Source organism: Staurois parvus, unplaced genomic scaffold, assembly GCF_062004578.1.
Source record: "Staurois parvus isolate SC_StPar_1 unplaced genomic scaffold, SC_StPar_1.0 ptg000044l, whole genome shotgun sequence".
NCBI lineage: Eukaryota > Metazoa > Chordata > Amphibia > Anura > Ranidae > Staurois > Staurois parvus.
Genome location: NW_028317840.1, coordinates 1,002,620 through 1,018,647, shown reverse-complemented (window position 1 = coordinate 1,018,647; position 16,028 = coordinate 1,002,620). Strand labels below are relative to the sequence as shown.

The following is a 16,028-nucleotide window of genomic DNA, read 5'->3' as shown; positions in this document are numbered from 1 at the left end:
TGACACTGAAGGTGTGATGAAATAGGTAAGATTCAAACCAGCAGAGAGTACAGTCACAGAGACCAAGTAAATACATAACTTGGATAGGGAAATGGGGATTATGAAATGCCCAGTTTGGCTTGAATCAATGAGGGGGGGAAACGTTGTTCCTATGTACAAAAACAGATCGTGACTGTTCTGTTCCTTCAAAGTCATCGGTCTTAGCAGATCAGTGGCAAGAGTCTTTTAAGGCCAAGGATCTAGCAGCCCCTCCAGAAATCAGCTTAGCTTCTTGTAACTACATGTAGAGATGTCTTCTCTCCTTCTGTAGAGCTGCTCTGAACTCCACAGTCTGCAGACACTACTAGCTCTTATTGCTTCTTGGAAAATCTGCCAGGACAAGGATAAAGGATTAAGCCCAGCGCTGTCCTTTGAAAGCTTGCTACATGCAGCAGTCTTTCCTCATGCAGATGCCAGGGAGTACTACTGTACTCACTCTGTCCTCCTTGCTCCCCACTGCTCCAGGTCTCGATCCCATTCATGCTACACTGCTGAATGTATCCTCCTAAGCCAGCCAGATCCCAGCCTGGAAGCTGCCTCCCCCAGACCTAAGGGACCGTCCTAGGCACCAACAGCCTCCTCAGCACTCCATCTTCCACCCAAGTCCTCTGTCAGCCTGACTCTCCAATATTTATGGGCCAGTCCACCACTCTACCAGGGCCTCCAAACCTGGCCAGACTCCCATAAACATGCAGATTAGGTCTCCACCCCTTCCTGCTTACTTCTGGAAGGTTCCATGGTCCTCCAGAGCCAGGAGGAGGCGATAGAGCCACAGACTGTCAATCATCCAGCCGACCTGCAATAACCTGACCTTCACAGACTCACAGTTACTGTAAGTCCTACGCCATGATTTTACCTGGAATACACTATTCTAGTAGCACATTAGAGGCTGCTATACAAGATTAGAAGCATTTTATCTACCACGTTCTGACAGGAAAAAATGCAGCATGTTTTGAGCATACGTTCATACTTCCCTGGGCATGAGGCCTATAGGCTTTATCCATGTTTCAGTGGCTCGGTAGCCATTAGTTACACCTCGTTGTTAAAAAATACCACTTAGAATTTTCTGTGTGCAGCCACATTATAAACACGGCAGTGACGTCACACCGAATTAAATATTCGTATTGCATAGCCGAAGTATGGCTACGAATAATATACGCCACATTGATGGATTCTGTTAGCAGCGTTAATAGAAATAAAGCTTTTGAAAATGAAAAAAAAAAAATCAACAACAGACAGGGCCAGTAGCAACTCCCCTCAGCGCGGTGACGTTGCGGAGGGAGTGGCGACTGGGTACATTGAGCTGGTCGTGGAGCACGCACACGCGCGAAGGGTGCTGGCGTTTGATCTCGCGGACTCCGCGCCAGTGACCGAATGCTGCGTCACTCGGGTGACGTCAAGAGTACGAAGCCATAATCCCGCCCTGCAGCTGCCGCCCGAGGGGTGATCACGACAACAGCATTGTGTCGCCGTTGTCGCACGGGGCCCGCGGCTCCTCCTGTGTCCGGGGATCGCGGCCGTCTCGCCGGCTCTGGTTGAGGTGAGTGCGACATTGGTCGTGGGGGGCGCCTTGTAGAGCCGGGCGCAGTGCGGGCACCTCTGCCTGGAGGGGGGATGGGCATTGTGCTATCCTGAGAGCGGTAGGTTCGCCCTGCCCCTTCTATAGAAGACTCTGAGCAGGCCAGGAAGTGACACGGGCCACATAGGGCCGCTCACTCCTTATTTACGAGCCCTGCAAACAATAGGACGAGGCATGGCTTTCTAATGAGCGTGTTGTTGCTGGGAGTCTATTGGATAGTTGGAGTCCTTGTCACCAACATACATAAGGCTCAGCTCATCCATAGGCCATGCTTCAGTGCTGGGTGGCCCACTGTCAGGTTTTGTGGTTTTTTTTTTGCTGCAGGTGACCCCATTGGGAGGATTAACTCTTTATATGTAGTGGTGACTACTGTTACCAGGACCTCAGTCACAGCTAGAGATGCAGCAAAAACATGTATTTTAAAGTGTTTATAAAGGCTTTTACAAAAAATAATAAATCTGATATACGTACCTGCTCTTTGTGCTGGTATTGCACATTGTAGCCCCAAACCCACTCTTCTGCGCCCCCTCCCCCTGATGTGTGCGTGCATGTGCCACCATTGCAAACTGCTTGCTATGGGAGCACGTGTGGGCTCATTCCTGAGCTAGGTTGTGTGGGTCTATAGACACACACGGTGCAGCTTGGCCCTGCTCTCTCCTCACTGGATTTGATTGACAGCAACAGGAGGCCATGGTTCTTGCTGCTTTCTTTATCCTGTAAGGAGAGAGCAGCACAGCATTGGGCTCGGGCAAGTATAAAGGGGGGAGGGGAGCCATACAACTACTGGAACGTGTTTTACATTAAAGTGATATTAAAGGCAGCCCTGATCCTACTCTACTCGAGTTCCCTGCTGGCACTCCTGGCCTTTCCCTCCTTCCAAGTGCTCCCAGAGCAAACCGCTTTGTATAGGGGCACCCAAGTGGGCTCGCTCTTCAACCATAGCCTTGTGTGTCCATTCACTCACATAGCTGTGGTTCCTCCTCTACTTGGGGGTCCTCGCCGGAACCCCTGACCCCTCCCTCCTGCCAAGTTCCTCCAGAGCAAACAGCTTTGTATAGGGGCACCCAAGCAGGCTTACTCTTGAGATGCAGCTCTGTGTGTCTATTCACTCACATAGCTGTGGCTCCTCCGCCCTCCTGATCCTCCTCTACTTGGGGGTCCTCGCCGGAACCTCTGACCCCTCCCTCCTGCCAAGTTCCTCCAGAGCAAACAGCTTTGTATAGGGGCACCCAAGCAGGCTTGCTCTTGAGATGCAGCTCTGTGTGTCCGTTCACTCGCATAGCTGTGGCTCCTCCTCTCCTTGGGTTCCCTGCCGGCACTCCTGGCCCCTCCATCCTGCTAAGTGCCCCTAGATTATTATTATTATTATACAGTATTTATAAAGCGCCGATAGTTCGCTCAGCGCTGTACATTACAGAGGGGGACAGAACAATACCAATACAATGCAAAACATGAGGGGATCGAGGGCCCTGCTCTTTCGAGCTTACAATCTAGGAGGGAGGGGATGGTGGCACAGGAGGAGATAGCTGTGGGGGATGGAGTGGTAGGAAGAGTGGAGTAAGTTGGCAAGTTAGCAGGGGGTGGGGTAGGCTTCCCTGAAGAGATGGGTTTTCAGGGTGCGCCTAAAGGAGAGGAGAGTAGGTGATAATCTGATGGGTTGGGGCAGGGAGTTCCAGAGGATGGGTGACACCCTGGAGAAGTCCTGGAGGCGGGCATGGGAGGAGGAGACCAGGGAACTAGAGAGAGATTAACTAGAACTAGAGAGATTAAACCGCTTTGTATGGGGGCATCCGAACAGGCTCGCTCTTGAGCCACAGTTCTGTGTCCGTTCACTAACATAGCGGTTTCTCCTCCTCCCTTCTGATCCTCCTCTCCTTGGGTTCCCCACTGGCACTCCTTTCCCCTCACGCCTGCCAAGTGCCCCCAGAGCAAACGGCTTTGTATGGGAGCATCCAAGCAGGTTCGCTCTCAAGACACTGCTCTGTTTCTATTCACACACAGCTGTGGCTCCTCGATCCTCCTCTTCCCTCCCAATCCGCCTCTCCTTGGTTCCCCACCGGCACGTCTGGCCGATCCCTCCTGCCAAATGCCCGCAGAGCAAGCAGCTTGCTTTGGGGGCACCCAGACAGGCTCATTCCTGAGCTGCTGCTCTGTGTGTCCATTCACGCATGTATCTGCGGCTCGGCCCCTCTCCCCCTCCCCTCATTGACTCACTGGCTGCATTTTCTCAGCCAATGAGAAGCAAGAGTCCCCAGAGGGCCGAGGCTCTTGCACATTGGCGGATCACGATTGGGCTCAGGTAAGTATTGGGGTTGGGGGGCTGCTGCAGACAAAGTTTTGGAACCACTTTAATGTTGTTTGTCTTGTTAATGTTGTCACCAAGAGTAAAAGTGAAAGGAAATCCCAAATTTTGGCTTTTCCCCATAAAAGTATTAGGGGGAACGTTCACAATTCTGGTGACCTTTCGGTCCCCGAGGGCTTCTCAATTTGCAGTCGTTCTCTCACTTCCTGTTTTGGCTATGGGACAGGAAGTGAGAAATCTCTCTAATGGACCCCAAATGACCTTAAAATAAACTGACGGGTTATGACCCTCCTTTGCTCTTGTTTATAGTTCTACTATAAGGTATAACCTCTTCTGCCCTTACAACCATTTTATTCCTGTCTTTTAATGCTCCCGTAGCACCTGCAAATGCGTTCGCTAATTAAACCATGCCTAAGGAAGGGGTCCTGTGTGGCTCCGAAACAGTGCAATCTTATGTAATGATATTAATCACTAAAGCATTGGACCATTTTATAGAGTTTCCTGGTCTTCTGGTGACATACTCACTGGCCACTGTATTAGGTACACCTTGTTTGTTCCAGATTTGTCCCCCTTTTGCCTTCAGAACTCCCTTAATTCTTCATGGCATAGATTCAACAAGGTGTTGGAAACATTCCTCAGAGATTTTGGTCCATTGTGACATGATAGCATCACGCAGTTGCTGCAGATTTGTTGGCTGCACATCCATGATGCACATTGCCATGCTCAAGAAACCAGTTTGAGATAATTTGAGCTTTGTGACATGGTGATGGGTATACTGGCACCTGGTGAGGTCTTCTGCTGCTGTAGCCCATCTGCTTCAAGGTTCATTGTGTTGTGCGTTCAGAGATGGTATTCTGCATACCTTGGTTGTAACGAGTGGTTATTTGAGTTACTGTTGCTTTTCTATCCTCTCAAACCAGACATTGCGGTATTTTTGTCCACACAACTGCCACTTACTGGATATTTTCTTTTTTGAACCATTCTCTGTAAACCCAAAGGATGGTTGTGTGTGTGAAAATCCCAGTAGATCAGCAGTTCTTGAAATACTCAGACCAGCCCGTCTGGCACCACCAATGATACCATTTTCAAAGTCAATTAAATTCCCTTTTCTGATGCTCGATTTGAATGTCAGCAAGTCATCTTCACCACGTCTACATGCCTAAATGCATTGAGTTGCTGCCATGAATTGGCTGATTAGCACTTTGTTACCAAGCAATTGAACAGGTGTACCTAATAAAGTGGCCGGTGAGTGTATTTCTTGGCCTGAAATCCTTCCGGTCTCCAACTGGTGGTCACTACATCACCCACTCATTCTTTAGCCATTTTCAAGAACATGTGCGTTGAGGATAATGCCTTGAACTTTGGTAATGAAAACAATGGCAGGTGCATGGGACAGTACACTCGCACATTTTAGCATTGCCTCAATTATGTTAGGGTATGTTGCGTTGTTTAGGCTTTGTTGCCATCTGCAGCATCTATTGAAGTCAATTGGAAAGCTCCTAAAGTATTTTTGAGCCATTCACAGCAACTATTTACCCTTGTGAAAAAAACCTGAGAACCAGAGGTTGTTCTTGGGCAGCGTTTATTACATGCTGTAAGGCATCTTAAACGCAACTTAACGATCTAGCCAAGTTAAAATGGATCTTCGCTCAAAAATTGAAATCCCATTGGTTCACTTCCTCCGTCTAGCTTGTAACTGACTAATGGAGAGGGATTATCATCTTTTATTGGTTTTTGACCTGCTCCTTACCTTCTGCAACCTCCTGGGACATGTCCCACATGGCTTCAGGACCATTCACATAAGCTCGCTCATGCACAGTGGGTAGCCAGCTGTGGTTCATCAACAAGCTACAGCCAGCTCCCGTATCCAAGATGGCAGCACCGAGGATCTGGAGCAGTAAGAAATACTGGCTGTGGGAAGAGAACACCCGACTCCAGGCACTGGTATGAACTTTTTTTTTTTTTAGGTTTATACTTACCTGCTCTATACAATGGTGTTGCACAGAGCGGGCCTTGTCATCCTCTCCTGGGTTACCCCACCGGCACTGTCCACTCCTAATCCTCCTGCATGTGCCCCCATAGCAAGCCCTGTGTTGTGGGGACACACATGCAGGCTTTCTGCCGAAACAGGCTGTGTGCATTTATAGACTTATACAGCCCTGCTCAGCCTGGCTCCCTGCTTCTCCTTGCTGGATTTGACTGACAGCAGCATGAGCCAACGGCTTGTGCCCCTTCCAGTCTGTTCTGTGAGAGCAGGAAGCAAAACCATTGCTGCTGCAGAAGGGGGGTGGGTGGGAAACAAGTAGTGGGACATTGTTTACCTTAATGCAGTAAAGTAAATGATTTGACTTTAGAACCTCATGAAGTTAAATACAACCCCTGGCAAAAAGTATGAAATCACCACTCTTGGAAAATGTTCATTTAATTGTGTAGGAAAACTAACCAGACGTGCCTCAAAACTATTTTCATTTAACATTCCAACCTTCTGGCTTTAAGAAACGCTTAAAAAAAAAAAAAAAAAAAAAAAAACTAAAAAAAAGAAAACTGAACTCAATTGCAACTGTTTTTGCAGATCAAGCAGAGGGAAAAATATGGAATCACTCAATTCTGAGGAAAATGTTATGGAATCACCATGTACTTTTCAGTTCTAAAACATCTGCAACAGATTACATCTGCTAATTAGTCTGCAGTTAAAAAAGAGTGCTTGCACACCTTGGTGAACTGTTGCACCAAGCTGATTGACAAGAATCATGGCTCCAACACGAGAGATGTCAGTTGAAACAAAGGAGAGGATTATAAAGCTTCTTCAAGAAGGTAAATCATCACGGAATGTTGCAAAAGATGTTGGTTGTTCCCAGTCAGCTGTGTCTAAAATCTGGATCAAGTACAAATCAAATGGGAAGGTTGTAAAAGGGAAGCGTACTGGTAGACCAAGGAAATCTTCAAAACGTCAAGATAGAAAACTTAAAGCAATATGTCTTGAAAACCGAAAATGCACAACTAAACAAATGAGGAATAAATGGGCAGAAACTGGAGTCAATGTCTGTGACCGAACTGTAAGACATCGCCTAAAAGAAATGGGATTTACATACAAAGCCAAACGAAAACCATCATTAACACCTAAACAGAAAAAAAACAAGGTTACTTTAACCTTTAACAAGGTTGTATTAACCCATGTTTGTCAACTTGTCACATCTGTGAACGAGACCTCAGAAAGTGAGGGGGAATCCAAAATGATCGAGTTGTTACCAGAACAAGAGGCAAGTGGAATTCCAGGGACAACTATCTAAGACCTCTTTTACACTGATGGCAGACTTTGCCGCCTACAAAAAAAGTGATCTGTGGTTGATCAGATTTCAGACTGTGGTTTACAGGCTTCAAAAGGTGATACTGCCACCAGCTGTGTGCCTGCATTTTGATACGCAGGGGGATTGTGTTATGTCCCAATGGGGAGTTTACATTGAACCACCAAACGCAGTTGCAATATGGTCCTACTGACTTGGGCAGTTTTGGCAATGTGAACTAACCAATCTGACCGCCATGTACATTTGGAGGTGTGCGGCGGGGAAGGTGGTTGAGATGCGTGATAAAAAACATGATCAGACATCAGTTTTTACTGCCACTGTGAACTAAGCTGGCCATACACGAATAGATTTTCGAACGCACCTTTGTACAAACATTCATACAAAAATAGTTTGTTTGATGGCATGACAAATTGTCATTCACAAGTACTTTAGATTTTGGAGTGAAGTATAACTTTTGTTTTGGACAGAGTGGAGAGTGATTGGAACCTCAGTTTTTATTGCTGTCTGTGTCCCCCCCGTTAAGGAGATTCACCCTCCTTTGTCCTGTTTACCATTATTACTAAAAGTGAAAGTAAAAGAAAAATCCCCAAATTTTGGTTGTCCCCAGAAAAGTATTCGTTAAAATCTTCCAATGGGGACACTAGCTTTGGTTCCCTGGGGGTCCCCAAGGAATTCCACACAATTTGGAGAGATTTCCTCTAATCTCCTGTTTGGCTATGGGACACAGCAAAAAATAAAAAAATCTGACAGGACTTATAAACCTCCATTGTTCTATTCAAAATGTAGAAAAAAGTTTTGCCAAAAGTTCTACTTTAAATGAAAACTACATACACTGTTAGAAATTCATATGTTCAAAAAAATGTTCCATCCCACGCCTTCGTATTTTCTTGTGTCTGCGGTTGAAAATAAACATTGATTTGACCCCACTAATGGTTAGACAATCATTTGGGCAGTGCTGTCAGTGAATTGTTCTTATCCATTCTGGAAGAGCTGCATGGAGAAGAGCAGCAATATCAAGTCCCCGAACTGCTGGATGGGGGCACTGACAGCTCCGTATCTGTGGAGCAGGTACAGGGCTAGGGTAGGAAACGTGAACTATGTTTACTTTTTTTTTTTTTTGTAAAGGTGAAATAACCCTTTTAAAATGTAACTAAACCCATTGATTAATGGTTTCCCAAAACCGTTACATTTAAAGCGTGCAGTGAATGATGACTTGCAGGTGGTTGTGTTTTCAACCGAATTGTAAAGCCATCAAATGGCTGTTGTAACTGATCACATGTACACCACCATGACAGCTGAAGATCGAACAGGGGGGTTTAGTGCCACTTTAAAAGTGAAATTCTCAGTTTGGGAGATGTCCCTTTCCTCTCCCATGTTGGATATTATATTCAAACAGTCTTTACATGCATGGCTGTCTGAATACCCAAACAGTGACTTCATCTGATGCTGATGTTCTGATTTTTTTTTTCTTTTTCCCCCCACACTGCTCCTTGGATTTTTCAAATTAGGTTTGTTGGACTGGATGGTTTAAGACTGGCCTCTGGCAACTTAGATTTTGATTCAGCAGGATGAGCTAGCCATCTGTGGCCATCCTAAAGATAAACTTCTCCATACCTAACTACAGTTACATTTCTATTCCCTTTATAATTGTTTCTGTGTGGGGAAAAAATATTGGTTTTATTATCCTTAGATTGTAAGCTCCAAGGAGCAGGCCCTCCTAACCCTCTTGTATTGAACTGTATTGTTGCTGTATTGTTTCACTTTATATTGTAAAGTGCTGAGCAAATTGTCGCTATATAAATCCTGTATAATAATAATAATCCTTGTATGCGAGAATTCAGGAAGTGATAAATGAAAAACTAAAAAAAGTTTTTAAAAATTATGCTCCTGAACCAAATTCTCACCCAAGGGTTCATATACACTCAGATTTATGGACATTTTATATGCCTAGTGTGTCTTTCTTGATGCTTTCCTGCACCCTTGAAACTGCAGGTGTTTGTACAACCTGCCATGCAAGTGAATGGCTGTATGTGGACTTACCTTTGTAAACGCTGATGCTTTTCTGCATTCAGGGAGTACTTCTGTATGTGCTAGCATATACAATGCCTATACATTTCTATGTGCATGACACCTTAATGTAATTTAAAGGTTCCAATCATGTCTCCCCTTTCCCTTCTTTCCTCCAAGACTGTACATATCGTACAGAAGTCTCCCCTGTCTATTTGAGGACCTTGACACTATATGGCTTTGTAGTGGTTACTTCAGCTGGATATGTCAGGCAATTCTGATATTTCTAAAGTTCTCCATACAGATTACAAGCTTACCATTCAATCAATATTAGCTTTAGCAAAACTATGTAATATTCGGACTGCCTAATCCCCTGAGGCCCCATGCAGCCCTTTGTGTGGCCTTTGAGGCTCCTGCAGACAGTCTGTTTTTCCTTATTGCTCTGTTGTAGTGATTTTAGCAGTCTCCTGTATCTCCTGTAGTATGTCCCCAATCTCAAACAACTCCTATAGTATGTTCAGTCTCTGGCAGTCTCCTGCAGCATCAGCGGAGAGTGCAGTCTCTGACATCTTATTCTATGCCTGCCGTCTCTCACCATCTCTTGTAGCATGCTCATTGTCTTTGGCCATATCATGTGATGTGTTCACTGACATTGAATAGACACTGAATTTTATGTGCAGCCTTTGATGTTGAGGGGCGTGCTTTAGGCCCCCATTTCAAGAAAGCTGCACCGCTTACCTAAACTATCCAATCAATTTGTATGAAGTCAAGCAGACCCTATATAGATGTTGTTAGATCTTTAGGAGATTGTATAGTCCAATTGTAATGTGTGAGACGCCTTTAGAGTCTCCAGTAGAATCAGCCAATCACAGCGGTCACGTAACCAGAAGGCCCGCCTCCTGGCTTTTTGATCCCTTAAAGGACTTGGAAGCAGTTGGCGCATAGGGGTTAAAGCTGAATTCCTTGTATTCAGCAACTTTGTAGTTTGTTGGCTTAGTACAAGTTAGTGTTACTGAACCCAGGACCATGCATTCAGTATATCTGGTCTCCCATTGTACACAGAACATGGAAATGCAATTCTTTTAGCAAATCTAAACTACTAAATACCTCTTTGTTGTCAGCAGTATATAGCAGTCTTGTGACTATAAATATCAAGCTGAACACTGATTAAAGCTTGTAGGATGAATTTTCTGACCCTCTGGGCGGTGCTGATTCGCTCTGTGCTGGTTATATGCACCCTCCCAAAGAAATTTTCTTTCTAGCAATACACACTAAACTGAGCATGTGCAGTGACTCCTAGAGCTCTGTAGTATCAACAGATGGATTTGGGGCAGTCGAATAAAGGGAGGACCAGAGAAGACTGGATCAAACAGCCTTTTTACATAATGCAGAGGATTTACCCCTTGGGTTCCACAGCGAGTATAACGAGCATGCTTACTGCATATACAGACTAATTTGAGTGTTGTGGGTTTAGTAACACTTTGAGTCCAACATGGTGCAAGCCAATTCCTGGACTTATGTATTTTATTCACAACTGACCATTTTATGGTGTGCAAGGATTACAGCTATTACTATACTCCCAGTTCTCTGGCAGGAGAGATGCTGTCTTATTGCACACAGTATCTCTGTCCACCCTTTCCTTTGCTGTTCATTCACAGAAGGTTTTGTAGTCTGATTAGGTTCACATCATACAAAGTGCTTTTTGATTGGGCAATAGGAGGCGAGGGGTGGGCACAACAGCTGAATGCAACTCTGTACCAACAGAGACTAGAAGGTCCAGTGTCAGAGCTGGAAGCGGTGATAGCTGTACTACTGACACTCGGTAAAAAAGGTCAGTTGTAAATTAGAGATAAGTTCACAAGATGTCATGCATAACTCATAGTGATCCAGCACATTTTACAAAGTGGCTGAATTCCCTGCTTTAAGGCAGCCTATTCATTTGAATGGATTGCCTAATGCAGTTGTGTTGGAGTGCCATTGAATGCCATGGAACATGCTTTGCCACGTTTCCTAAATGCAATAGTGTGCATGGGCCCCTTCTATTACTTACGGCTCTTCTTCCTCACACAAAGCAATGGCAAAAATGCTTAGAAACTCGGTCAGGGCAAAAAGTCTGTCACTTTAATGAACAGACTAATGGCCTTAAGAAGAATGAAACTATTTAAATACCATTGGGTAACATGAACGTGAATTGAGGCCTATGGTGATAACTTAGACTGACAAACAAAAGTGACTGTGGGAGGATTCCTTTAAAAGTTTATCTAAAGGTGGGTACACACTGAAAACTTTTGGTTAGTGTATATAGCTAACTATCTGACAGAATCCTAATGACTACTTTTTGTCAAAGGGACAAGCTAGAAAACATCCGATCAGCGCTTGCAGGCAATTGCTGCGAACACTAATCAATTCTGGCATGGGTTGGGGGAGAGTCCTCCCCCCTATCACAATTCAGTAGTACAGCAGGGGAGATCACCACACCAACCTTACTGGTTCCAACAAAAAAAAAATCCTAGTAGTTTGTACCCAGCATTAGACAGTTGTCACAGAAACAAAATATTTGCTGTTCCGTGGCAACTCAAAATCTTGGATTTATAATCCCTTTCTCACGGTGAAATTGTCAGGTTTTTACTGCTAACAGTGGTTCTAACCCTTCACTGCTCTATGCATATCCAACAAATGATACTTATAATGAATTGCTTTCATATGTTGATTAAAGTATGCTGGGGAAAAAAAGAAAATGGTGCCAAAGTTTTCTGTATAGGCACAACTTATTGAAAGTTGCACTTGATGTCCTTGCGTAGTTTTAAAGGAGAGCCAACATGCAGATTGGTTTCAGATCTCTCTCTCACTTTTCAACTACAATTCCTGTTTTCCTATTTCTTGCCATCTTAGATTTGAAAACCAGCAGTGGAGCTCATCTTACTCTGTAGCAATAAAGGTTGGCTGCTGCAGTGTTTTCAGAGAACAAAGGAAAAATGAAACCTTTATGAAGTCTGGCTAGTTGTGCAGTAGGAATTGAAATAACAATAGAGACCACATTGTTTCAAGGTGTTTATATGCATGTAAATTCTTCAGTTTACTGGTTTTCTTTTATTTTAAATAAATATATTTTTTAAAATGAGATGTTAAAATCTAGTAAGCCTTTTATTTACTGTTCTTTTAATGGACAAACAGCAGATGAACAGCCTAGCAACCTGAAAAAACATCTACCATAGCCACACAATCATATTGATATAGTATAGCTTTTTACAGAGTAGGTGGATCTTTTATTGCATCAGGGAAGACAACTTTTTTTTCTTTTTTTTTTCCTCAGGCATATTCATCACAAGAGCAAAAGTTCATATTCCTTTGGGTATTGATGGTAGTGTCCTTTAAGATATTTTCACTTCCTGAAACCTAATATGCACCATTAACTACCATTGTGTTTGGAATGTAAGTCCAACACCTTTACAAAATGCAACTGCACAATATGCACCTCAGTAAAAAAAAAAAGTTTTTCGTTTTTTTTTTCCCCCTGTAGTGGGAGAGGCTGCCTAAATGGATATAACTGAAAGTGTTGTTTAGTTTTGGCCTATTATATGGTTTTTGGTAAATCTAAACCAAAAATCTCAAGAAAATTGTATAATGTATGGCCAGCCTAAGTGTTGTGTGTGTGTTCTTCTTTTTTTTTTTTTTTTTTTTTTTTTTTTAAATGAGAACAAAGTCTTTCTGCCATGGTGACACAGGCCTTGTAGTTAATTCATTCACAGATCTCTTTGGCGATGTGTGGCAGATCTTGCAAAAGGTGGAATTGTCCTTTAAATATTGAATGTGCAACACCAACCGTATAGTAAACGTTTCCAATTAATCAAAATTGGATGAATTGGTGTTAAAGGCACTGTACACTTTCAAATGTTTTAACTAGAGCCAGATTAATGGGTAGACACCAATGGGTTGATTTGCTAAAACTAGAGTGCAAACTCTGGTGCAACTGTGTATGATGGCTAATCAGCTTCAAAATTGTTGTTCAATTAAGTTTTGATAACCTGGAAGCTGATTGTTTTCTATGCTTCCAAGTTTTCAAAGCTTAATTGAACAAGCTGGCTACCATACACAGCGGTAACAGAATTTGCACTCCAGTTTTAGTAAATCAAACCCCAAGTATCATTTACAAGGTTGCCTGCCTTTACACGCACATGAACTTTAATCTCATCCCAGTCTTAGTCCGCAGGGTTCAATATTGAGTTGGTCCACCCTTTGCAGCTGTAGCAGCTTTAACTCTTGGGAATGCTGTCCACAAGGTTTAGGAGTGTGTCTATGGGAATGTTTGACCGTTATGCCAGAAACTCATTTGTGAGGTCAGGCATTGATGTCGGAGAAGGCCTGGGTCGCAGTCTGCTCTAATTCATCCCAAAGGTGCTCTATCGGGTTGAGGTCAGGACTCTATGCAGGCCAGTCAAATTCCTCCTCCTCAAACACTCATTCATGTCTTTATGGACCTTGCTTTGCGCACTGGTGCGCAGTCATGTTGGAACAGGAAGGGGTCATTCCCGAACTGTTCCCACAAAGTTAGGAGGATGAAATTGTCCAAAATGTCCTGGCATGCTGATGGCTTAAGAGTTCCCTTCACTGGCAAAGCCCAACCCCTGAAAAACAACCCCACACCATAATCCCCCCTCCACCAAACTTTACACTTGGCACAATGCTGTCAGGCAAGTACCATTCTCCTGGCAACCACCAAACCCAGACATGTCCATTAGATTGCCAGACAGATGTGTGATTCGTCACTCCAGAGACGTCTCCACTGCTCTAGAGTCCAGTGGTGGCGTGCTTTACACCATTGCATCCAACGCTTTGCATTGTACTTGGTGATGTAAGGCTTGGATGCAGCTGCTCAGCCATGAAAACCCATTCCATGAAGCTCTCTACGCACTGTTGTGCCAATTTGAAGGCCACATGAAGTTATGAGGTCTTTAGCTATTAACTCTGCAGACAGTTGAGTTGCTGTTCCCAGTTGTTTCCACTTTGTTATAATACCACTAACAGCTGAGTGTAATATTTAGTAGCAAGGACATTTCACAAATAGTGTAATTGCACAGGTGGCAACCTATCGCGGTACCATGCTTGACACCCCGGTCACATCGGGTGCGACTTGGCATACGATTTGCATGTCATGCGGCTTGCAAATTGCATGCCGAATCACACTCTATTGTCCGCAATTAGAACGGTCAAATCTAAAGTAGTACATGTACTACTTTTGGTGCGATTTTTGCATCGACATCTGTGTTAGATGTCTTGCAAATCGCACCTGAAATCTGCACCTCACCCGACTTTGAAATCATGCAACTTCCCTGTAAGTCTCACGATTTCAAAGTCTGGCTTGATGTGACTGGGAGGTTAATTCACTGAACTCCTGAGAGCGACCCATTCTATCAAAAATGTTTGTAGAAGCAGTCTACATGCCTAGGTGCTTGATTTTATACACCTGTGGCCATGAAGGTAATTGGAACAGCTAAATCCGATGCTTTGGAGGGGTGTCCAAATTTTTTGGCGTGTGTGAGATGCATTACCCTAGGTTCACATATCCATGGTTCACAATTGCTCCGTTTTTGTACACCGGTGCGAATGTCGTGCAGTTTTCCTTCGCATGTGGGTCCCGCTGAACTTGATTGCATTTCAAATTCTGATTGCACTGCTAAAACTTGTACACAACCCTTTTCCAAAAACACATTGTGGATCTAGTGAACACCTTACATAGGAATCTATTCTATTTCTGTGAGTCATGCAAATCTGCCTACTAAAAACGCATCCAAAAACAGACATGTGTGAACCACTATTAAGCTATTCTCCCGCTGCTGTGTCTCAGCCAATGGGGAGGAAGAGACCCGGGAAAGCACAGTCTCTTGTGCACGTCACTGGACTGAGATCTGGTTCAGGTGAGTATTGGCAGGGGGGGTCACTGCACACAATGTGTTGTTGGGGTATTTTTTTGTTTGTTTTTGTGGGGTTTTTTGTTTTTGTTTTTTTTGTTCCTTTATGTATACAGTACATGAAGATCTAAAATTTTAAGCCTTTAGAACCAGTTTAATCTTCAATAAATGGATTGCTTTAATAAATGGTGAATTTCCTCTTGTAAACGTGACCCACTTCCGACAACACTGCATGAATACGTATGTTGAGGTAATTTCTAAGGTGAGCAGATTTGCAAGAGGTCGAAACTTGTGCTGTTATATGTCAGGAATGGCATTAATCCACACCTCCACCTTTTAACCACTTTTGGGCTGCCCACAATGTACCCGTACTGTGGACGGGTGGCAGCTACAGAACCAGTGACGTACCCGTGCTTGACATTTTTGAGATTTTTTTTTTCTGTTTTTTTTCTGTTTTTTTTTTTTTTTTTTTTTTATAAACTACTTTCCACCTGCCCACCAACAATGTGCAGGTAAGCAGCGGCTCTGGGCAAAGCGGCATAATCTTGCATCGCTTTCTATTTCTGGGAGTGCATGCACCCCTCGCTGCCCCCTATGCGGTCCAGGGAGAGAACGAACACGGCACTGAGTAAAAGCACTACTTACATGCACCGTTAGATTGGCACATTTAACTCTTTGATCGCCTCCTATTAACTCTTTGATCACCCTGTCGCCCAGCCAGTGCCATTAGTACAATGTCGGTATATAGAATTTTTCACTGATTACTGCCACTTGCTACATCAGATACTGTCAGGATCAGTTAGCGCCCCTCCCAGGCAGGGTCAGCTAGCGTTGGATTGCCCACACATTATCGCACTTATGCTATAGGTTGCTGATCACTGCCGTTA

General features: G+C 44.0%; 1 protein-coding gene across 2 annotated transcripts in view; it reads left to right on the top strand.

Annotated features, from left to right (window-relative positions):
- The first annotated feature begins 1,330 nt into the window (after nt 1-1,330).
- G3BP2 (G3BP stress granule assembly factor 2) overlaps nt 1,331-16,028 on the top strand; it is a 60,419-nt gene continuing 45,721 nt past the window's right edge. For both annotated transcript variants that reach the window (XM_089663712.1, XM_089663711.1), the window contains exon 1: nt 1,331-1,579. The gene's annotated coding sequence lies outside the window, so the exon portion shown is untranslated. The remainder of the gene's footprint in view (nt 1,580-16,028) is intronic.